We start from the raw sequence: 25,013 nt of genomic DNA, 5'->3' as shown, positions 1-25,013 counted from the left end.
ACTGTAAGTCGCTTTGGATAAAAGCGTCTGCTAAATGGCATATATTATTATTATTATCATATGGTTGATTATTTTGTTATGTCATTAAAATTCTTATGGAGGAAATACTGTAACTTGGAAAGTATGGCCATTACAGGTATGATGTTTCATTCGATGCGTTGAGCATATAATGAGGTCAGAGAGCTCATGACGGAATGCCCAATTTGACCAAGAGTGCATAAAGGCTTGGAAGAGAAATCAGCCTTTAGACCAGGAAACATGAGGCGTTAGCTACATGTTAGAAATGGTTGAAACTTTGAACCTCAACACGAGGTGAAGAAATAAACTCACCTTACTTTAGACCAGAGAGACAAAGAGCTGCAGCTCATGTCCACATTGTTCCAAATCCTGAATAACAACACATGGAGGAAGAGGTGAGAATCTCACCTCAGACAATCACTGGTACAGTTGATTAGCTGTCCTAAGTACAGTATCTAGGAAAGTGAATTCAAGTAGGACCATCCTATTATTCTCTTCAGACCATCATCTACTACGCTGCTCTCATTACCCCACTGGGGATCATCGACACGGCTGATTAGCCTATCTTCAGAGGACCAATCTTCCAGAATGACTGGCAGGGAACACCCAACTTTTAGTTCTGCTCCAGACTACATGAAAAGTCATTTACCACAGACAACTAAGAAGAAGGACATTGTGAACTTACACTCAAGCCCGAGAGAAGGCCAACCGGACCCTTTTGCAAGAAGGCTTGGTTCCTACAGAGATCAAAGACGAACGAAAACATTTCACACGTAAATACATTCATGATTTCTTACTTCAAACGTGCCACAGAGAATAGTTAAATGTATCCACAATAAGTTTCCCCTTTTCTCTTATGTGTAAGTTCATTTTGCATTATTATTTAGTTAGCTAGTAAATAAATGATTAAACCAATTTCTGTAGTACTGAATCATGACCAAGGCTGGGGTTTTTGCAGAACCAAGAAGGTTTTGATTGTTCAGAATGATGATATGATAAGAGGTTACGATTAATATGTTGACTCCTTTATGGATATTGTAGGTAAAGACCTTAGAGTTTCATTAGTGAGATGGTAACTCTTTAACTTGTTACGTCTAGACGTTCCGCTAGTGGAACCCCTCGACAACATCCGGTGAAATGGCAGAGCGCCAAATTCAATTAATTTACTATACATTTGAAACTTTCATGAAATAACACATGTAAATACACCAAATTAACCTGTTACTCCTACCCCCTACTTTTTCGAACATTCTGTTAAAAATCGTGCAACATTTCAGCGCCCTGCTACTCATGCCAGGAATATAGTAATATGTAATAATAATATGTGCCATTTAGCAGACGCTTTTATCCAAAGCGACTCACAGTCATGTGTGCATACATTCTACGTATGGGTGGTCCCGGGGATCGAACCCACTACCCTGGCGTTACAAGCGCCATGCTCTACCAACTGAGCTACAGAAGGATTAGTATGTGTGGATAGAAAACACTCAGATGTTTATAAAACTGGTTAAATCACAGCTGTGACAATAACAGAACGCGCGTTTCATCGAAAAGTGCAGGAAAATCTGATCACTGAAAATGGGAAAATATATCCATGCGCCACTTCAACCCATTGTTAAACGTGAACAACATCCAATCTTTTGGAATCTCGGGTGATACGAAAGAGAGGTTGAACAGATTAGAAATGGGGGTTGCAACAATGGTGGTGGATAATTTTAGAAAGAGAGGGTCCAGATTGTCTAGCTGATTTGCCCAGCTGAATTGTACGGTTCCACGTTTTGCAGCTCTTTCAGAACATCTCAACATCCGCGGTCGTTTGACCGCGGACCCATAAAGGATGTAGGCAATGAGGCAGTGATCTCTGAAATCCTGTTTGAAAACAGCAGAGGTGTATTTTATGGGCAAGTTGGTCAACGGCTCTGTCGAACTAGGACAGCCATATCTACACCCCAGAAAACATATAGTGCGATCAGTATAACATAGAGCCTTTCCGAAATGCCACAAAGCAGGACTATATCCATTTTTAGATCTCGTCTCTCCCCCCGTCAATATACCGGAAGCAGTCATAGGGTGTATTAGTCAGGGTGCGCAGCCCTGACCTTCCTTCCTCCTGGACAATTATGTGTGAAACACATCTCACTTTTCTAGAAATGCTTCAGAAATGATGAAAACAAGCACATATTTCCCCAGGGTGAAATTCCTCTTTAACAGAGAGCGAAGTGCTTTTTCTCTGCGCTTTCTTCTGGTTTTTATGCTAGTTAGAAAACTTGAAAACGCATCACCCCAACAAACCTTCAAGCAAATCATTAGCGAAAGGCAGTATACATCCTCTCTTCTTTACTATCAACATGGTCCGATACAGTATGCTCCTAATATGGGATGCAAACCAGATGATTTTCAGTCGAAATAATCCAACAAATAATCCAGCCACAGCTGCAGGTTTGGGGAGGCGAAATAGAAATGTTAACATCATCATAAATGTAATGTGTCTGATTGAATGGGTTATCCCTGTATTTTACAACGCAACATGGACAATAGCTATTAAATTGAGCTAAATAGTATGAATTAACTCTACAATTATGTTGTATTATGTATTTAAAACGTGATTTGTTTTTGCAAGTGGATACTGATGTTCGAGTATGAGTACTCATGCCCATCCCTAATACTTAGTTGGCTGCGTGTTGTAAAACATTTTTAAGTTTGGAAATTGAACCGTGCGTGTTTTACAATAGGAAATTGTAAATAGACATTACAATTCAACAATGTCCCTTCAAGTCAAGTGTGTATTCTACCTTTACAGGACACAAAGATAGAGAGCTAAGTGTGAAATGCATGTTTGGCCACCATTATGGGAACCTGCTGCAGCTCAGCCTGCTAGCTAACACTTTGTGGTCTAGCATCATATCCAATAGGAACAACAAATAAAGGGAGAAGGAGAGAAGTGTGTGTGTGTGTGTGTGTGTGTGTGTGTGTGTGTGTGTGTGTGTGTGTGTGTGTGTGTGTGTGTGTGTGTGTGTGTGTGTGTGTGTGTGTGTGTGTGTGTGTGTGTGTGTGTGTGTGTGTGTGTGTGTGTGTGTGTGTATATGCACATTTTACAGTACTGACTGTGTTGTCCTATTGTAGGTCTATGGCGGTGTCAAGGCTGGTGAATGGGGAGGATGTCACTGTGGGAGTGGTCAGCTGTCTAGCGATCTACCCTTGCTACCTGCTGGTTTTCACGCTCTTCAGGATGAGCTGCAACAAGGTGACACACACATACTGTAAAATCAAATCAAATCAAATTTTATTTGTCACATACACATGGTTAGCAGATGTTAATGCGAGTGTAGCGAAATGCTTGTGCTTCTAGTTCCGACAATGCAGTGATAACCAACAAGTAATCTAACTAACAATTCCAAAACTACTGTCTTATACACAGTGTAAGGGGATAAGGAACATGTACATAAGGATATATGAATGAGTGATGGTACAGAGCAGCATACAGTAGATGGTATCGAGTACAGTATATACATATGAGATGAGTGTGTAGACAAAGTAAACAAAGTGGCATAGTTAAAGTGGCTAGTGATACATGTGTTACATAAGGATGCAGTCGATGATGTAGAGTACAGTATATACATATGCATATGAGATTAATAATGTAGGGTAAGTAACATTATATAAGGTAGCATTGTTTAAAGTGGCTAGTGATATATTTACATCATTTCCCATCAATTCCCATTATTAAAATGGCTGGAGTTGGGTCAGTGTCAATGACAGTGTGTTGGCAGCAGCCACTCAGTGTTAGTGGTGGCTGTTTAACAGTCTGATGGCCTTGAGATAGAAGCTGTTTTTCAGTCTCTCGGTCCCAGCTTTGATGCACCTGTACTGACCTCGCCTTCTGGATGATAGCGGGGTGAACAGGCAGTGGTTCGGGTGGTTGATGTCCTTGATGATCTTTATGGCCTTCCTGTAACAACGGTTGGTGTAGGTGTCCTGGAGGGCAGGTAGTTTGCCCCCGGTGATGCGTTGTGCGGTCCTCACTACCCTCTGGAGAGCCTTACGGTTGAGGGCGGAGCAGTTGCCGTACCAGGCGGTGATACAGCCCGCCAGGATGCTCTCGATTGTGCATCTGTAGAAGTTTGTGAGTGCTTTTGGTGACAAGCCGAATTTCTTCAGCCTCCTGAGGTTGAATAGGCGCTGCTGCGCCTTCTTCACGACGCTGTCAGTGTGAGTGGACCAATTCAGTTTGTCTGTGATGTGTATGCCGAGGAACTTAAAACTAGCTACCCTCTCCACTACTGTTCCATCGATGTGGATAGGGGGTGTTCCCTCTGCTGTTTCCTGAAGTCCACAATCATCTCCTTAGTTTTGTTGACGTTGAGTGTGAGGTTATTTTCCTGACACCACACTCCGAGGGCCCTCACCTCCTCCCTGTAGGCCGTCTCGTCGTTGTTGGTAATCAAGCCTACCACTGTTGTGTCGTCCGCAAACTTGATGATTGAGTTGGAGGCGTGCGTGGCCACGCAGTCGTGGGTGAACAGGGAGTACAGGAGAGGGCTCAGAACGCACCCTTGTGGGGCCCCGTGTTGAGGATCAGCGGGGAGGAGATGTTGTTGCCTACCCTCACCACCTGGGGGCGGCCCGTCAGGAAGTCCAGTACCCAGTTGCACAGGGCGGGGTCGAGACCCAGGGTCTCGAGCTTGATGACGAGCTTGGAGGGTACTATGGTGTTGAATGCCGAGCTGTAGTCGATGAACAGCATTCTCACATAGGTATTCCTCTTGTCCAGGTGGGTTAGGGCAGTGTGCAGTGTGGTTGAGATTGCATCGTCTGTGGACCTATTTGGGCGGTAAGCAAATTGGAGTGGGTCTAGGGTGTCAGGTAGGGTGGAGGTGATATGGTCCTTGACTAGTCTCTCAAAGCACTTCATGATGACGGAAGTGAGTGCTACGGGCGGTAGTCGTTTAGCTCAGTTACCTTAGCTTTCTTGGGAACAGGAACAATGGTGGCCCTCTTGAAGCATGTGTACCTTTATAACTCACACACACACCCTTGCATCCATCTACACACTCATCACATCTCCCCCAAAATGCACTTGAATCCCTGAACTTACCATAACGAATGTTTGTGTCCATCATCCCTGCCTGTGTGAATTCTATATCTTAAGGACTCCTGATATCCCCAGGAGTGATAAGCATAATTGTTGTCTTAATCTGTTGTTTTCTAGTACTGTATTTTAGGTTAAGTGTATTTTACTTTCCCAGTAGCCTACCTAGTGTGTGAATTGCTAACTATTCCTAATTTTCAACTGATTACTGACACATCAACCAGGATTAAGGGGCAGGGCAATAACTGATAGTTGTTGTTTTGGTAATCAGTGGCTGTATTGGAGGGGGAGTGGTTTATCCTATGCTAGGCAATTAGGAATTAGTGTCAATTCTTTCAGTCTCCCTTGTTTTCTCAGTGGCAGCTGTAAGTGGCAATCATGTCAGCAGCGTTCTCATTGCTGAAACAAAGACGGTTCTGCTGAGTTGTTCGAGGAAGGAAAGAGAGGAAGGCTCCGCACCACTCTTTCACTTGAGTATCTTACCTTACCTGGTTATTTTCAGATGATTTCCTTTTGCCCTTATGTAGCTTTGTCAACTATGTGTGTGCTTTATATACCTACTCACTCCTCTCCCTGTAGGCTTTACAGATGCTCCCCACCCCTTTGGATGCAACCATTTAAATCGGCACCGTTTGGAACTGCTGATCTGTGGTCAAGAATGCTGAGATGATCTCAGCCTATGCTACCATTCAGTTTCTATACATTTTGGCCCTGACAGAGACATGTATCACCCCAGAGAACACTGCTACTCCAGCTGATCTCTCTTCATCTAACTACGTGTTCTCTCATGACACTCAACTACTGCCCCCCCTCCCCTCCCATTGTGATTGTGGCACAGGGCTACTCACTCACCCACTCACCATCTATTCATTTGAATTCCATGCTGTCACTGTCACTTGTCATCTATCACCCACCAGGTGCCCTTTGCGAGTTCACACTCACAAGGCAGGCAATTCACTTGACCTCATCTTTACTAGAGGCTGTTCACCTACTAATCTCACTGCAACTTAATCCAGGTCTCTGATCACTACTTTGTTTCCTTTTCTGTCTCCCTCTCCACCAACCTTGGGGCGGCAGGGTAGCCTAGTGGTTAGAGTGTTGGACAAGTAACCGGAAGGTTGCAAGTTCAAATTGCCGAGCTGACAAGGTACAGATCTGTCGTTCTGCCACTGAACAGGCAGTTAACCCACTGTTCCTAGGCCGTCATTGAAAATAAGAATCGCTTTCTTCTGGAAAATGTGAAGTCCAAGATGGACAAAGGGGGTGCTGTTGGGGCTGTGTTTCTGGACCTAAGGAAGGCTTTTGATACTGTTAACCATGAGATTCTCATCACAAAATTGTCCAATTTCAACTTTTCCCCTGATGCCTTGAGATGGATGAAATCATACCTTGAAGGCAGAACTCAGTGTGTCAGAGTGAGCAATGAGCTTTCGCCCACTCGTATCTATGATGTGGGCGTGCCCCAAGGGTCAATACTGGGGCCCCTCCTGTTCAGCCTGTACATTAATGATCTGCCTTCTGTCTGTACTGGGTCTGAAGTTCAAATGTATGCAGATGATACAGTGATATATGTGCATGCAAAGAGCAAACAACTAGCTGCACAAGAATTCACTACTGTAATGGTCCAGGTTACAAAGTGGCTCAGTGACTCGTGTTTGCATCTCAATGTGAAAAAAAAACTGTTTGCATGTTCTTCACAAAGAGGGCAACAGATGCTACTGAGCCAGATGTCTATGTGTCAGGGGAGAAGCTCCAGGTGGTATCCGATTTTAAGTACCTTGGCATCATACTTAATTCCAAGCTCTCTTTTAAAAAGCATGTGAACAAGGTCATTCAAATAACTAAATTCAACCTAGCTAATTTCCGATTTATACGAAATTGTTTGACTACAGAGGTAGCAAAACTGTTCTTCAACTCCATGATACTCCCCCACTTAACATACTGCTTGAATAGTTGGGCCCAAGCTTGCTGTACAACATTAAAACCTATTCAGTCTGTCTACAAACAGGCTCTCAAAGTGCTTGATAGGAAGCCCAATAGCCATCATCATTGTCAAATCCTTAGAAAGCATGAGCTCTTGAGTTGGGAAAATCTTGTGCAATACACCGACACATGTCTTGTATTCAAGATCCTTAATGGCCTGGCTCCCCCTCCACTCAATATTTTTGTTAAACAGAAAACCCAGACATATGGCAGCAGATCCACAAGGTCTGCCATGAGAGGTGACTGTATAGTTCCCCTAAGGAAAAGCACCTTTAGTAAATCTGCATTCTCTGTGAGAGCTTCCCATGTCTGGAATACACTGCCATCAGACACACATAACTGCACCACATATCACACTTTCACAAAATGCTTGAAGACATGACTAAAGGTCAATCAGATTTGTGAATATGGTCCCTAGCTGTGTGTTGCCGCTTTCCATGTTGTCTGTTGTCTGTAGCTTGTGAGGTGTGGAAACACTTTGTTGCTTTTATGAATTTTGTCTTGCTGCTTTTTGTTATGTTGCTCTGTCTGTATGCTACGTCTTGCTTGTCCTATGCTGCTCTGTCTGTATGCTATGTCTTGCTTGTCCTATGCTGCTCTGTCTGTATGCTATGTCTTGCTTGTCCTATGTTGCTATGTCTTGCTTGTTCTATGTTGCTATTGTCTATATTGTAATTGTTTTTAATAACCTGCCCAGGGACTGCGGTTGAAAATTAGCCGGCTGGCTAAAATCGGCACTTTTACTGAAACGTTGATTAATGTGCACTGACCATGTAAAAATAAAAAATAAACTCAAACTCAAATAATTTGTTCTTAACTGACTTGCCTAGTAAAATAAAAGGTAAAATAAAAAAATAAAAACCTTACCCACTCAGCCCCTACCCAGATGGTCAAGTGCCATCGTCAACTTTACTTTCTCTCTCCCACTACTCTCTCCCCTTCTAAATCCTTCTCCTGATTTTGCCTCTTCAACCCTACTCTCCTCCTTTTCTGCATCCCATAACTTGCACTGTTCTCTTTCCACACAGCCAGCTCGTGGCTGAGTGACCCGCTGACTTCAAAATGGCCAGAGTTGCTCCCCTCCACCAGCAACCAACACTTGACCACTCTGACGTCAAAAACTACAGACCGGTATGCCTTTATTTTCTTTCCAAAACACTTGATCATGCTGTGTCTGACCAACTCTCTCGCCATTGCTCTCAGAATTATATTTTTGACCCTAGCCCATCAGGCTTTAAGACAGCTCACTCAATCGAGACTGCTCTCTTCTGTGTCACGGAGGCTTTCCGCACTGCCAAAGCTGGCTCTGCACACTCTTGGATTGCATCCAAAATCTCACTACTGGTATCCCCTAGGGCTCGGTTAAAGGCCCTCCCCTCTTTTCTCTCCATACACCAAGCCACTCGGCTCTGTCATATCCTTACATGGTCTCTCCTATCATAGCTATGTGGATGACACTCAACTACTGTTCTCCCCTTCCCCCCCCCGTCTGACACACAGGATGTGACACGGATCTCTGCATGCCTTGCAGATATCTCAGCTTGCATGTCAGTCCACCACCTCAAGTTCAACCTCGACAAGACAGAGCTGCCTTTCCTCCTGGGGAAGGCCTATTCGCTCCAAGTCCTCTCCATCACGGTTGACAACTCCACAGTGTCACCCTCCCAGAGTGCAAATAACCTTGGCGTGACCCTGGACAACAGCCTATCGTTCTCTGCAAACATCAAAGCAGTGACTCGCCTCTGCCGGTTAATGTTCTACAACATCCATGGAGTATGACCATACCTCACAAAGGAAGCAGCGCAGGTCCTAAACCAGGCACTTGTCATCTCCCTTCTGGACTACTGCAACTCATGGTTGACTGTGCTCCCCGCTTGTGCCATCAAACCCTGAAACTTATCCAGAACGCCAAAGCCCGCCTAGTGTTCGACCTTCCCAAGTTCCCCCATGTCACCCCGCTCCTCTGCTCCTCCACTGGCTTCCATTCAAATCTCCAGGACCATGGTACTTGCCTACAGAGCAGCAAGAGGAACTGCCCATCCCTACCTTCAAGCTATACTCAAACCCTCCACACCAACCCGAGTACTCTGTTCTGCCACATCTTGTCTCTTGGCCCTTCCACACTGACAAGAAGATAGCACCTGCTCAGCCCAGTCAAATCTCTTCTCTGTCCTGGCATCCCAATGGTGGAACCAGCTTTCCCCTGAAGCTAGGTCAGCACAGTCCCTGCCACAGTCCCAGCCCATCAAAATCAGCTGGATTTTGCATTTGTTGTCCACTATAAAACTAGATGTTTTACCTACATCAGGTATCTCAGTGTGTGCTGTTATTCATTAAAATGCTATCACTTGTACGCTTTTCACACTATTGTGCTGAACCAAACAGTTCTGTGGTCACACTTTTCTTTTCACAATATCTTATTCAACAGAGCTCCAGCAACTGTGGTGTATGAAAAACCAAGCCAGTATTTGGCTTGGCTTAGTAGCATAAGAAGGGTACTACTGTAGACACTGTGTTCAACAGAGAATATTTTGTTTCACAGAAAGAGTCAGAATTCTTCTCAGGCTAGATTTGATAAGCAGTGAAATAAGTGGTATCTTGGTGATGATTGTGTGTCTCTCTCTCACGCAGGCACACACAGGCACACACACACACACACACACACACACACACACACACACACACACACACACACACACACACACACACACACACAAAACCTGGAAATAATTATAATGACACAGACACCACGCACACAGACACTGTGCACAGTAAGTTGGGTTTGTATCTTATGTGTCCCAAATGGCATTGAATTCCCTACATAATGCACTACTTTTGACCAGAGACCTATGGGTCTCATGAGAGAGAGGGAGTGGTAGGCTACATGGTTGTTTCCATCCCTCAAAGAAACAGCCAGGACTGTGTTTGCACAAGCACACACAGATGTCCGTACACATGCACGCTTGCACACACACAAACACCAGAGCTGTGGCTGCCTGGAATCCTGTGTGAGAACATTGCATTTAGCGCAGTTTAAACACAACCTCTCCCTACTGCTGCTAGCAGGTCTCCCAGGATTATTGGAAGCAAAATCAATGCTCTCAGCGCCTAAAGATATATGTAGCAGATTGCAACGCCAGCAGCACCTCATTTTTACATTACACAGAAACAGAGACTACAGAGCTCAGGGGATGGATCTTAACACAGATGTACGCATCTATAGTTGTACAGCATCTTCATCTTCCTGATGATGTCATATGCATTAATACCACTGCTATCTGCATGATACAGAGCATCCCCTTCTCCCACACCACTGATTCTTCTCCCTCTATGGCCCCTCATGATGGTCCTTCTGTAGCTCAGTTGGTAGAGCATGGCGCTTGTAACGCCAGGGTAGTGGGTTCATTCCCCGGGACCACCCATACGTAGAATGTATGCACACATGACTGTAAGTCGCTTTGGATAAAAGCGTCTGCTAAATGGCATATATTATTATTATTATAAGATATGTACAGTGCATTCTGAAAGTATTCATTGACTTTTTCCACATTTTGTAATGTTAGCCTGTTTTCTAAAATTGATTTAATATTTTTTTCTCCTCATCAATATACACACAATACCCCATAATGACATTTTTGCAAATGTATAAAATAAAAAAACGGAAATATCACATTAACATATGTATTCATGCCCTTTACGCATTACTTTGCTGAAACACCTTAGGCAGCGATTACAGCCTTGAGTCTTCTTCGGTATGATGCTACATGCTTTGGCACACCTGTATTTGAGGATTTTCTCCTGTTCTTCTCTGAAAGGAAGCGTCGCTGCACAGCTATTTTCAGGTCTCTCCAGAGATGTTTGATCGGGTTCAAGTCTGTGCTCTGGCTGGGCCACTCTAGGACATTGAGACTTGTGCCGAAACCACTCCTGTGTTGTCTTGGCTGTGTGCTTAGGGTCATTGTCCGGTTGGAAGTTGAATCTTCGCCCCTCGATACTGACTAGTCTCCAAGTCTCTGCCGCTGGAAAACATCCCCACAATAAGATGCTGCCAGCACCATGCTTCACCGAAGGAATGGTGCCAGGTTTCCTCCAGATGTGACGCTTGGCATTCATGCCAAAGAGTTCAATCTTGGTTCCTTTTGTCATGTGCCTTTTACTGAAGAGTGGCTTCTGTCTGGCCACTCCACCATAAAGGCCTGGTTGGTGGAGTGCTGTAGAGTTGGTTGTCCTTCTGGAGTTTCTCCCATCTCCACAGAGGAACTCTAGAGCTCTGTCAGAGTGATCATCGGGTTCTTCCTGACCAAGGCCCCTCTCCTCCGATTGCTCAGTTTGGCCGGGCAGCCAGCTCTAGGAAGAGTCTTGGTGGTTCTGAACTTCTTCCATTTAATAATTAATGTTCTTGGGGACCTTCAATGCTGCATACAATGCTGCATACATTTTTTGGTACCCTTCCCCAGATTTGTGCCTCGACACAATCCTGTCTCGGAGCTCTACGGACAATTACTTTGACCTCATGGTTTGGTTTTTGCTCTGACATGCACTGTCAACTGTGGGACCTTATATAGACAGGTGTGTGCCTTTCCAAATCATGTCCAATCAATTGAATTTACCACAGGTGGACTCCAATCAATTTGTAGAAACATCTCAAGGATGATCAATGGAAACAGGATGCACCTGAGCTCAATTTTGAGTCTCATAACAAAGGGTCTGAATACTTGTACATACGTTTTTATTTGATTTTTTATATACATTTGGCAAGGGGTCTGAATACTTTCCGAATGCACTGTATGTGATAAAGTGACAATCTATATGTTTCTGCTTATAATTTCCAACATTTTGGTAGGCTATTTGTTAGTCAACCTGTCTATAATTATACACATGCAGCATCTACTCTGTCATTACTTGTTGCCCTAGAAGACAATATAAACCCTTGCTTGCTCAGAATAATGTCATAGAATAGAATGAATGCTTAAAACTAACATTTGTAAGTTTTCTCTTTCACCTCTGCTTCTGTCATGGAGCAAAGACTTTTAGGGACCGGGAGAAAATGCAAATACAAACAAAAAAGGGAAAGATTTTCACTGAGAAATGTTCTTGTGAAATCAGTTTGACCAGGTTTAAGGAAATTAAAACCTGTGAAAACAACCCAATATGCTGCTGATACTATTTCAGTGTGGCTTGAATGCCTATTTTATGTGGTTGAAATGCTTTGTGACTCTGATAAAAATAGCACATTTACAGACAGTCCCTAACCGTGCATTCGTTTTCTATCAAGATGCTGAAAGAAATCATATTTATCCACTCCTGTTCCTGAGGAAAATTGTACATTTGCTGTCTAATTTTACTGCAAGAAATGCTTAATTCTGCAGGAGTTAACATTATATAAGGCTATTGGAGAGGTTATAGACCTACGGTACATTCAGTGTCCAGATTTCAGTTAGGCCTGCATTCCATTTAACCCATCAGAACAGTAGACCTACAGTTCCCTTGACGTGCCACATTTGAAGTCCCTATCTTGAAGTCCCTATAGCACCTCAATTATCATCCTCTTTAACCACTTCACCAAAAATGTCCCAAACATAATGGTTACAAGTACAATATTGACATTAATATGTCATATTTAGTTTGTTTTCACCTGTGGGCTTCCATAATAAAATAACATGAAAAGAAAAAGGTACATAAATACGAATTAAAATTCGGAATATGTGTGGATGCACTTGAAGAATAAAGGTGATTATTTGCGAAAAAAGTATGTAAGGAAAAGTTATATAAGGAAAATAAATATATTAGCCTCCAACCTCCCATCCCCCCTCATAAAACATGCCCTTCTGAAAGCAAATAAAGAAAAACACATGCACTACCTTTCAAAATTTTGGGGTCACATAGAAATGTCCTTGTTTTTGAAATACATTTTTAAAAATTGTCCATTAAAATAGCCTGAAATTGATCAGAAATACAGTGTAGACATTGTTAATGTTGTAAATGATTATTGTAGTTGGAAATGGATTATCTTCATAGGCGTACAGAGGCCCATTATCAGCAACCATCACTCCTGTGTTCCAATGGCACATTTTGTTAACTAATCCAATTTTATTATTTTAAAGGGCTAATTGATCATTAGAAAACCCCTTTGCAATTATGTTAGCACAGCTGAAAACAGTTGTTCTGATTAAAGAAGCAATAAAACTGGCCTTCTTTAGACTAGTTGAGTATCTCGAGCATGAAATCTGTAAACATGGGCACCCTCATAGACATCATCCTGACCAACTTGCCCTCTAAATACACCTCTGCTGTTTTCAACCAGGATTTCAGCGACCACTGCCTCATTGCCTGTGTTTGTTATGGATCCACTGTCAAACTGTAAAACACTTCTGCGAACAGGTCTTTCTAATCGACCTGGCCCAAGTATTGACCTCATCCCATCAGTAGAGGATGCCTGGTTGTTCTTTAAAAGTGCTTTCCTCACCATCTTAAATAAGCATGCCCCTTTCAAAAAATGTAGAACTAAGAAGAGATATAGCCCTTGGTTCACTCCAGACTTAACTGCCCTTGACAAGCACAAAAACATCCTGTGGCGTACTGCACTAGTATTGAATAGTTTCCATTATATGCAACTTTTCAGGGAAGTCAGGAACCAACTCGAACCCCAACTCCAGCCAACAGCTCTGCACCCCCCACAGCGACTGGCCCAAGTCCCCCCGCTTCTCCTTCACCCAAATTCTGCTTCCCTACAAATGTCTGGACCCTCTCTTCCTAAGATTATCCGCTGCTATTGTTGCAACCCCTATTACTAGTCTATTCAACCCCTTTTCGTATTGTCTGAGATTCGTAAAGATTAGAAAGCGGCCGCGGTAATCCTGCTCTTCAAAGGGGGAGACACTCTAGACCCAAACTGTTACAGACCTTTATCCATCCTGCCCTGCCTTTCTAAAGTCTTTGAAAGCCAAGTTAAACAGATCCCCAACCATTTCAAATCCCACTGTACCTTCTCCGCTGTGCAATCCTGTTTCCGAGCTGGTGACGGGTGCACTTCCACGTAGAGAACTAGGTTCCTACCTTTCTATGGATTATTTCCTAGCCACTGTGCTTCTATATCTGCATTGCTTGCTATTTGGGGTTTTAGGCTGGGTTTCTGTGTAGCACTTTGACATCTGTTTGATGTGAAAAAATTCTCGCCGCCTCCTGCCCGGCCTTCATTGTTGAGGACATGTACACTAGACATATACAATAGTATGTGGACACGCCTTCAAATTACGTGACTTAGCTTCAATGTACCCACCCGACTTACTGCAATGTACTCACCCTGTTCATGCACATCACATTTTGTCTCGAGGTAAGCCAAAGTTCGGAGCCTAAGTCCATTCCCCTTGATCGGTCATTGGTCAATTCTGCACGGATTGAAGTGGATTTAACAAGTTATGTCAATAAGGGATCATAGCTTTCACCTGGATAGCTATAGATGACACCGGAAGAGATGGCTGCCATTTTACGGGCGCCTAACCTTCTGCTATTGTTCGTGTTTTTTCGCGTTATTTGTAAATGAAAGAGCTTCTGGATATCAGGACAGCGATTACTCACCTCGTACTGGATGAAGATTTTTTCTTTAACGGTGCGAAGAATTTACTTCGGACACATGGATAACATGACTTGCATCGGCAAGATAAAACAGCTGCCTTCGGTAAGACAGGGGTGGCGGTCTGTGTCTACTTGTAAATAAAAGCTGGTGCAAGAAATATAATATTAAGGCAGTCTCAAGGTTATCCTCGCCTGAGGTAGAGTATCTCATGATGAGCTGTAGATTTTTCGTAGCAGTCTACTTACCACCACAAACTGATGCTGGCACTAAGACCGCACTCTACGAGCTGTATAAGGTCATAAGCAAACAAGAAAATGGATGTGGATGTGGACATTAATGCAAGGAAACTTAAATCTGTTTTACCTAATTTCTACCAGCATATTACATGTGCAACCAGAGGGAAAAAAACTCTGGACCACCTTTACTCCACACACAGAGATGCGTACGAAGCTCTCCCTCGCCCTCCATTTAGTAAATCTGATCATAACTCTATCCTCCTGATTTGTGCTTACAAGCAAAACCTAAATCAAGAAGTACCAGTTACTTGCTCAATACGGAAGTAGTCAGATGACGCAGATGCTAAGCTCCAGGACTGTTTTACTAGCAAAGACTGGAATATGTCCCGGGATTCCTCCAATGGCAATGAGGAGTACACCACATCAGTCACTGGCTTCATCAATAAGTGCATCGAAGACGTCGTCCCCTCAGTGACCGCACGTAGTCCGTACCCCAACCAGAAGCCATGGATTACAGGCAACATCCGCACTGAGCTAAAGCTGCCGCTTTCAAGGAGTGGGACTCTAACCCGGACGCTTATAAGAAATCCCGCTATGCCCTCAGATGAACCATCAAACAGGCAAGCGTCAATACAGGACTAAGATTGCATTGAACTACACCGGCTCCAACGCTTGTCGGAAGTGGCAGGGAAGCACAGCCCCGAGCTGCCCAGTGACCAAAGCCTATCAGACGAGCTAAATGATTTCTATTCTCGCATTGAGGCAAGCAACACTGAAGCATGCATGAGGGCATCAGCTGTTCCGGACAACTGTGTGATCACGCTCTCTGTAGCCAATGTGAGTAAGACCTTTAAACAGGTCAACATTCACAAGGCCGCAGGGCAGGACGGATTACCAGGACGTGTACTCCAAGCATGCGCTGACCAACTCGCAAGTGACTTAACTGACATTTTCAACCTGTCCCTGACCAAGTCTGTAATACCAACATGTTTAAAGCAGATCACCATAGTCCCTCTGCCCAAGAACACCAAGGTAACCTGCCTAAATGACTACCGACCCGTAGCACTCACGTCTGTAGCCATGAAGTTCTTTGAAAGGCTGGCTCACATCAACACCATTATCTCAGAAACCCTAGACCCACTCCAATGTGCATACTGCCCCAACAGATCCACAGATGATGCAATCTCTATTTTACTCATCACTGCCCTTTCCCACCTGGACAAAAGGAAAACCTACGTGAGAATGCTATTCATTGACTACAGATCAGCGTTCAACACCATAGTGCCCTCAAAGCTCATCACTTAATCTAAGGACCCTGAAACTAAACACCTCCCTTTGCAACTGGATCATGGACTTCCTGATGGGCTGCCCCCAGGTGTTAAGGGTAAATAACAACACATCTGCCACGCTGATCCTCAACATGGGGCTCACTCAGGGGTGCGTGCTCAGTCCCCTCCTGTACTCCCTGGCCAAGCACGACTCTAACACTATCATGAAGTTTGCAGACGATACAACAGTGGTTGGCCTGATCACCGACAGTGATGAGACAGCCTATAGGGAGAAGGTCAGAGACCTGGCAGTGTGGTGCCAAGATAACAACCTCTCCCTCAACGTGATCAAGACAAAGGAGATGATTGTGGACTACAGGAAAAGGAGGACAGAGCACGCAAAGTGGATGGGGTTGTAGTAAATACTCTCATAACACTTATTTTTTCGTAAAACTGCATTGTTGGATAACGGTTTTTAAGTTAGCATTGTATTCGGCACATGTGACAAATAACATTTGATTTGATTCACTTGGTCAGTCTATGTCATGGAAAGAAAATGTGTTTTTTAATATTTTGTATACTCAGTGTATATTGCTTAGAAAATAAATGAGAAAAAAACATGTCAGGTTGCTGTGCGAAAGCAGAAAAACACTAGTTAGGCCTACTGATGAATACGGGTAACTGATATTTGACAAAGCCTATGAATACTGTAATGCTTGAAAGTCTATTTATCATACACAAACTACTGATGCTTAATTTATTAACAGTTGGCCATTAGGTCCCTCTGGCCGATGTCTCTTCTTCTAGTTAATTGTTGGCACATGGAAAATAGTTTCTTCAACTGCTCGATTTATGAGGACTGGAAAGTCATTATCACTGGTTACACAGAGCAGTGGGCTCTCGGGTCAACAATGTCTCATTGCCAGACAATTCTAGATAAGCAGGTTCCACTCCGCCCAGCAAAGACACTCATCTTCAGTGGGCAAAGCTTGGCATTGCCTACAGGTACACCACCAGTTCCCAGATGTCCTGAGTTGGGCCTCAGTTGCTGGTTAAATTGTTGCCTGAGCCTCTGCCTGGTCTCTCTCTCTGTTCTCCTCCATCTGTTGAAATTCCTCCTCTGTGTATTCCGGTTCAAATGAATAAGTCTCGCTCAAACAATCGCATGGCATGCTTTCGCTGCAAAGTCTATTGTAAATCGGACAATGCAGTTAGATTAACAATAATTTAAGCTTTTAAGCTAGGGATGCCTAGCCCTAAGAAGTTAAAAAAAAACTCAAAATAACCTAGAATTTCCATTCTCAGAGCATTAATGAACATTTTCTATGAACCAGATTAAAGCTTTCTCAGAACTTCCTTGCAACCTATAAATAAACTTTCTCAAAATGTTTTTAAAAAACTGTTTTGCTGGTCAGGAAAAGTATGGCTTCATTCCCACAAGCAATGTGAAACCAAAAACATACGTTCCCATAACTTCCAAGGAACTAAATTTGACTGCCCGGCTGGATTCGGGCTTATGTAGCAAAATTAGAAATTGTACTTTTTACATTGGACAAAAGTAGAGATTCAGAGCTAGATAATGCTATGTCATACAATACAACTGAGGAAAAATTGGAAAGTAATTAAAACTATGAAAGTTGATACACATACACATTTATTATTAAGGCCCATGAAGTTCATGTTTCAAAAGTTATTTCTTCCCAAAAAATGTATAAAAAAATAATGTTTACGTTCAAATGACACTCCTGTGAAGTAGTTTCCTGAAACGAGTCACAAATGTGCTAGATGGGGAAACTCCATTGTTTTGACAGTTTTCCCCAACATACAGAATTATTCATTCATCGTTTATCTAGTTTTGAATAGCCCCCCTAGGCTGAACTTGAATAGTTTGCTCAACATTCAGTAAGTCTGATGTATTACTATTCCACTTTGCCAAAAACACTGAAGTTGCTCCGACAACCACAGCGAAACCCTTAACATCCGACCAATATTTATGACTCAATCATACCCTGACAAGACTTATATTCAGAGGTTCTATCCCATTTACTCTGTCTCTTTGCCATACTGAGGCAGTCTCACAGCTAGTGAACGTTTTTATTGGCATCTGCCATTGCTAACAAGTTGATGCTGAAAACTACAGTTGAAGTTGGAAGTTTACAAACACCATAGCCAAATACATTTAAACTTATTTTTTTTTCACAATTCCTGACATTTAATCCTAGTAAAAATTCCCTGTCCTATGTCAGTTAGGATCACCACTTTATTTTAAGAATGTGAAATAAGAATAATAGTAAAGAGTGATTTATTTCAGCTTTTATTTCTTTCATCACATTCACAGTCGGTCGGAAGTTTACATACACTCATTTAGTATTTGGTAGCACTGCCCTTAAATTGTTTAACTTGTGTCAAACGTTTTGGGTAGCCTTCCACAAGCTTCCCACAATAAGTTGGGTGAATTTTGGCCCATTCCACCTGACAGAGCTGGTGTAACCGAGCCAGGTTTGTAGGCCTCCTTGCTTGCACACGCTTTTTCAGTTCTGCCCAGAAATTTTCTATAGGATTGAGGTCAGGGCTTTGTGATGGCCACTCCAATACCTTGACTTTGTTGTCCTTAAGCCATTTGTCCACAACTCATTGTCCATTTGGAAGACCCATTGTTGACCCAGCTTTAACTTCCTGTCTGATGTCTTGAGATGTTGCTTCAATATATCCACATACTTTTCCTACCTCATGATGCCATCTATTTTGTGAAGTGCACCAGTCCCTCCTGCAGCAAAGCACCCCCACAACATGATGCTGCCACCCCCGTGCTCCATGATTGGGATGGTGTTCTTCGGCTTTCAAGTTTCCCCCTTTTTCCAGCAAACATAACAATCGTCATTATGGCCCAACAGTTCTATTTTTGTTTCATCAGACCAGAGGACATTTCTCCAAAAAGTACGATCTTTGTCCCCATGTGCAGTTGCAAACCGTAGTCTGCTTTTTTTATGGCGGTTTTGGAGCAGTGGCTTCTTCCTTGCTGAGCGGCATTTCAGGTTATGTCGATATAGAACACGTTTTACTGTGGATATAGATATAGATACTCCTGTACCTGTTTCCTCCAGCATCTTCACAAGGTCTTTTGCTGTTGTTCTGGGATTGATTTGCACCAAAGTACATTCATCTCTAGGAGACAGAACGCGTCTCATTCCTGAGCAATACGACGGCTGAGTGGTCCCCTGGGGTTTATACTTGCATACTATTGTTTGTACAGATGAACGTGGTACCTTCAGGCGTTTGGAAATTGCTCCCAAGGATGAACCAGAATTGTTGATGTCTAGAATATTTTTCTAAGGTCTTGGCTGATTTCTTTTTGACTTAGTGCATGTAAACTTGTCACAAAAATGTTCTATCCCAATGATAATAACTGACAATCAATAGCTCTGACCAATCCCCGAGGTTTGTAATGGGTATAATAATTAGTCAAAGACTCAGCTTATGCAAAAGGTTAATGCAGTTTATTCAGAGAACGTTCTAAAGTCAAGAATACAAAGACATCCATTTTATAGCTGTGCACATACTTCCACACAAACAGTAGATATCCTACGCACATACATACACACAAACAGAAGATGTCCTACGCACATACTGTCTCACTACCTTGAGACGTACTCCCCTTTTTCTCCCAAATCTCTAGTCAGGTCGGCGCCGAATTTTGCTCAGAGAGTCTGTGTTTAAAATACCATAAAGACCCTAATTCTGACTAGAACTACACATTTATTGATTATAATTTGATACATTCTAATCAATTCAATACAATTTTATGGTTTCAGGGTGGAATATTCTAATCATTCAATTAACAGATAAATACCATTAACAAAACTTCAGACCCACTGGAATTGAGATCCAGTGAATTATAAGTGAAATAATCTGTCTGTAAACAATTGTTGGAAAAATTACGTGTGTCATGCACAAAGTAGATGTCCTCACCGCAGACATTTTTGGAGTGGTTGAAAAACGGGTGTTAATGACTCCAACCTAAATGTATGTAAACTTCCGACTTCAACTGTATGCGGGATCTCATTACAAAGGATGCCGCTTATGGGGGGAATTTCCCAGTTAAACCAGTTTAATGATTTAAAAATGTATGTGTTTGTGTTTGTGTATTTGATCCTGAAGTTCACACCTTGAGTCTATATATTGAAATATTTATCCAATCCAGTGATGTCTCATGCATACAGGATCCGATTCTGTTTACTTACAGAGGAACACACACACACACACACTCACAAATCAAGGGGAGCTCCTGCTCAATAACCATCACTGACTACTGGAAAGCAGATTGATGAAATCATTCGGCATGAGAGTAGCAACAACAGGAGGCCAATTTAAATTGTCTGCTTGTAGAGCTAGGATATTGGATTAACTACTCCTTGTTTTTTTTTAATCTAGTGTGCCATAACTGAACTTTTAATGTCCCAGTATAGAGAGAAACTTGATTTGACTGTTTTTATATATTTCCACACTATGATGTTTGAATAATACTGTGAAATTGTGAAAATTATGATAATGCACTTTTAGTGTAAGAGCTGTTTGAAAAGGCTGCCTGAGATTTCAGCCTGTTTTGGTGGGATGGTGCTTTCGCCTGCCTGGTGAATTACCAGGCTGTAAATTCGTTTATAGACCAATAGGAAAGAGAGTTCCAAACCTCTCTGCCAATAACAGCTAATACTGTATTCAGTTTTCCCCTCCCAAATCAAATTACTCCCAGACAGTCATGGCAAAATTCTTGCTTCAGATATTGCTCTTTGCTAAGATGCTATTTTTCATTTGAAATAATCACAGTATAGTACTTAACTGTTACCCAGAGGTTATTTCATATTAAGATAGAAATGGCTGCATTGGACCTTTAACATAACAGAAACATAGGTAGCCTTTCAGTGTTTTCAAAATGTAAAATAATATGACTACATATATAGTGCATTCGGAAATTATTACGTTATAAATTGTTCCCCCCCCTCATAAATCTACACAACGAAAAAAAAATTACTGAAATATTCAGACCCTTTACTCAGTACTTTGTAAAAGCACCTTTGGCAGCGATTACGTCCTCAAGTCTTCTTGGGTATGATGCTACAAGCTTGGCACACCTGCATTTGGGGAGTTTCTCCAATTCTTCTCTGCAGATCCTCTCAAACTCAGTTTGGATGGGGTGCGTCGCTGCACAGCTATTTTCAGGTCTCTCCAGAGATGTTCGATCAAGTCAGGGCTCTGGCTGGGCTACTCAACGACATTCATATTTGTCACGAAGCCGCACATGTGTTGTCTGGGCTGTGTGCTTAGGGTTGTTGTCCTGTTCATCCCAGTCTGAGGTCCTGAGTGCTCTGGAGCAGGTTTTCATCAAGGATCTCCTGTGGCGGACTGCAATAGCATTGAATAGTCCCCGCAATATGCAACTGTTCAGGGAAGTCAGGAACCAATACACACAGTCAGTCAGGAAAGCAAAGGCCAGCTTTTTCAAGCAGAAATTTGCATCCTGTAGCTCTAACTCCAAAAAGTTCTGGGACACTGTAAAGTCCATGGAGAACAAGAGCACCTCCTCCCAGCTGCCCATTGCACTGAGGCTAGGTAACACGGTCACCACCGATAAATCCGTGATAATCGAAAACTTCACAAGCATTCCCCAACGCCTGGCCATGCCTTCCTCCTGGCTACTCCAACCTCGGCCAACATTTGGACGCCTTTCCTTCCAGTTCTCTGCTGCCTGTGACTGGAACGAATTGCAAAAATCTCTGAAGTTGGAGACTTTTATCTCCCTCACCAACTTTAAACATCTGCTATCTGAGCAGCTAACATAGTCCATCGGTATATAGCCCACCCAATTTACCTACCTCATCCCCTTACTGATTTGATGTACTTTTCTGCTCTTTTGCACACCAGTATCCCTACCTGCACATGTTCATCTGATCATTTATCACTCCAGTCTTAATCTGCTAAATTGTAATTATTCACTCCTATGGCCTATTTATTGCCTACCTCCTCATGTCTTTTGCACACAATGTATATAGATGATTTTTTTCTACTATGTTATTGACTTGTTTATTGTTTACTCCATGTGTAACTCTTGTTGTTGTCTGTTCACACTGCTATGCTTTATCTTGGCCAGGTCGCAGTTGCAAATGAGAACTTGTTCTCAACTAGCCTACCTGGTTAAATAAAGGTGAAATAAAAGTAAATAAAATAAAACTACTTTGCTACGTTCATCTTACCGTCAATCTGGACTTTTCTGCCAATACCTGCCGCTGAAAAACATCCCCACAGCATGATGCTGCCACCACGTGCTTCACAGTAGGGACGGTGCCATGTTTCCTCCAGACGTGACGCTTGGCATTCAGGCCAAATAGTTTAATCTTGGTTTCGTCAGACCAGAGAATCTTGTTTCTCAGTCCTTTAGGTGCCCTTTGGCAAACTTCTCCCATTTAAGAATGATGGAGGCCACTGTGTTCTTGGCGATTTTCAATGCTGCAGAAATGTTTTGGTACCATTCCCCAGATCTGTGCCTCGACACAATCCTGTCTCAGAGCTCTACGGATAATTCCTTTGAACTCATGCCTTGGTTTTTGCGCTGACATGCACTGTCTGGGGGACCTTATATAGACTGGTGTGTGCCTTTCCAAATCATGTACAATCAATTGAATGTACCACAGGTGGACTCCACTTAAGTTGTTGAAACAGCGAAGGGTCTGAATACTTACGTAAATAAGGTATTTCTGTTTTTAATTTTTAATACATTTGCAAAAATTTCAAACAAATATGAATTGAATCCTTTTCAAAATAAGTCTGTAACATTAACACAATGTGTAAAAGGGAAGGGGTCTGAAAACTTTCCAAATGCAGTGGAGTACTTTTGTTGCTCAAAGTATGCATAGGAATATTGTCGTGTTGAAAGTGTGTCAGCAACTTTGTGAAAGAGTAGGCCATTGGGGGCACAGTGTACCAGGAAGTCACTGCAATACCTGTCTCCTAAGAGGGAGTGGAGGTTTGAAAATAACCAACTAAAACATCATGGAGTATGATGTGCATTAAAACCAATGATATATATATATATATATGACTGACAGGGCTCACTGTTTTGGCGCCTCAATGTTGATACTCCTCCATTGTAAAAAACGATTTTGGAAGCAATAGAAATACCTTTATAAATGTATATGTTTTTGAAAAAATGAAATATATTTTAAATGTTAATGAAGGGAAATGACTAATGCCCTAATTTCTATTTGGGTCAATTAAAGAAGTACTTAGGCTTCATCCTACATCTATTTTCCATAACAGACTTAGGGCATTTTTTCTTACATAACAGGGCTTGGGACAACTCCATATTCTCATGAGGACTAAGAAAGCCATTTGTCTTCAGACAAGTTTCCAAAATGAATCATACATTACCTTAGCGTGAACCAGTGTTGGGGGTAATGCGTTACATAAATAAGGCGTTACAGTATTAACATTACTTTTGTGAGCAACAGAGTAATGTAACGTGCTACTTTTAAAATTTGATTATTAATATTACAGTTACTGTTTCAAGTAACACGCATTTCTTTCAGAAAATATTTCCCCACCGGCCAATCTCGACTTGTTGTTTCCTCATTTAGTTCTCGAGCTAGCTATCCATCACTAATGCAGTCTTCTAACCAGCATTGGCAGATGGAGAGAAAGATTTTACATGACAGGAAATCTGTACAGAGGTGTATCTTATATTAGGCTATTTAAGTAGCACAGTACTTGTAGACTAGCAAAGGAAAGTATATCACCACAGATGAAAGGAGAGACTGGTCATACCTGTGTTAGTTATAAGTAGCCTATCTTTGGCAGAGCGCCTCGCTCCCTCCCACAGTCAAACAAGTGAGGTTTAGATCATTTTTTATCATGAAAGCCATGCAAAGTAATATAACCAGTGATGTGCAGTGAGGTCGGTGGCTGGGTAGTCACTGGCTATTATCAAAGTCAGATTTTCTGACTGTCATGACTCCTACCAAAGGTGGCTCCCCTTCTTGTTTCTGGTGCGCTCGGCGGTCGTCATCACCGGCCTACTATAGCTGCCACTGACCCCTTTTCCCCCTTTTCTGTTTTTTGGTTGCACCTGTGTTTACATTTACATATTACATTTAAGTCATTTAGCAGACGCTCTTATCCAGAGCGACTTACAAATTGGTGCATTCACCTTATGACATCCAGTGGAACAGCCACTTTACAATAGTGCATCTAAATATTTTAAGGGGAGGGTTTAGTTTAGGCTAATTGGTTGGGCTCGCCTGCTGGGTGTGCGGGATTATTTTCATTGTACATGTGTACACGGCTGTATGTCACGATTGTCCGTGTGTTTGGATTTTGCAGGACTGTTTAAATCCCCCGTGTTTGGGGCATTTGTTTGGGTTGGCGTCTGTTCACCGTTGTGATGCATTAAAAAGTAGCGCTACCCTGAACTCTCTGCTTCCTGCGCCTGACTTCTTCCCCACTACACCCCGGGCGTTACATTGACAAATAAACCGTGTGTCACGGTTTTCATGTGGTGAAGGAGAGTCGGACCAAACTGCAGCGTGTATATTGCGATCCATGTTTAGTCACACAACGTAACACGAATCCAAAACACAAACTCTACAAAACAATAAACGTAGTGAAAACCGAAACAGCCTTAACTGGTGCAAACTAACACAGACTAAGGACATCGAGACAATCACCCACAATACAACCAAAGAATATGGCTGCCTAAATATGGTTCCCAATCAGAGACAACGATAAACACCTGCTTCTGATTGAGAACCACTTCAGACAGCCATAGACTCTCATAGAACACCCCACTAAGCTAC

At 42.5% G+C, this 25,013-nt stretch overlaps 1 long non-coding RNA gene across 1 annotated transcript; it reads left to right on the top strand.

Annotated features, from left to right (window-relative positions):
- Positions 1–3,112: 3,112 nt before the first annotated feature.
- LOC124033492 lies at positions 3,113–8,204 on the top strand. The gene is made up of 3 exons (XR_006838391.1): positions 3,113–3,262; positions 5,465–5,581; positions 8,119–8,204. It is a non-coding gene; the product is annotated as an uncharacterized LOC124033492 (long non-coding RNA).
- The last annotated feature ends 16,809 nt before the right edge of the window (positions 8,205–25,013 follow it).

Source organism: Oncorhynchus gorbuscha, linkage group LG04 (assembly GCF_021184085.1).
Source record: "Oncorhynchus gorbuscha isolate QuinsamMale2020 ecotype Even-year linkage group LG04, OgorEven_v1.0, whole genome shotgun sequence".
Lineage (NCBI taxonomy): Eukaryota > Metazoa > Chordata > Actinopteri > Salmoniformes > Salmonidae > Oncorhynchus > Oncorhynchus gorbuscha.
The sequence above is the reverse complement of the archived record's forward strand: the minus strand, read 5'-3'. Positions and strand labels throughout refer to the sequence as shown.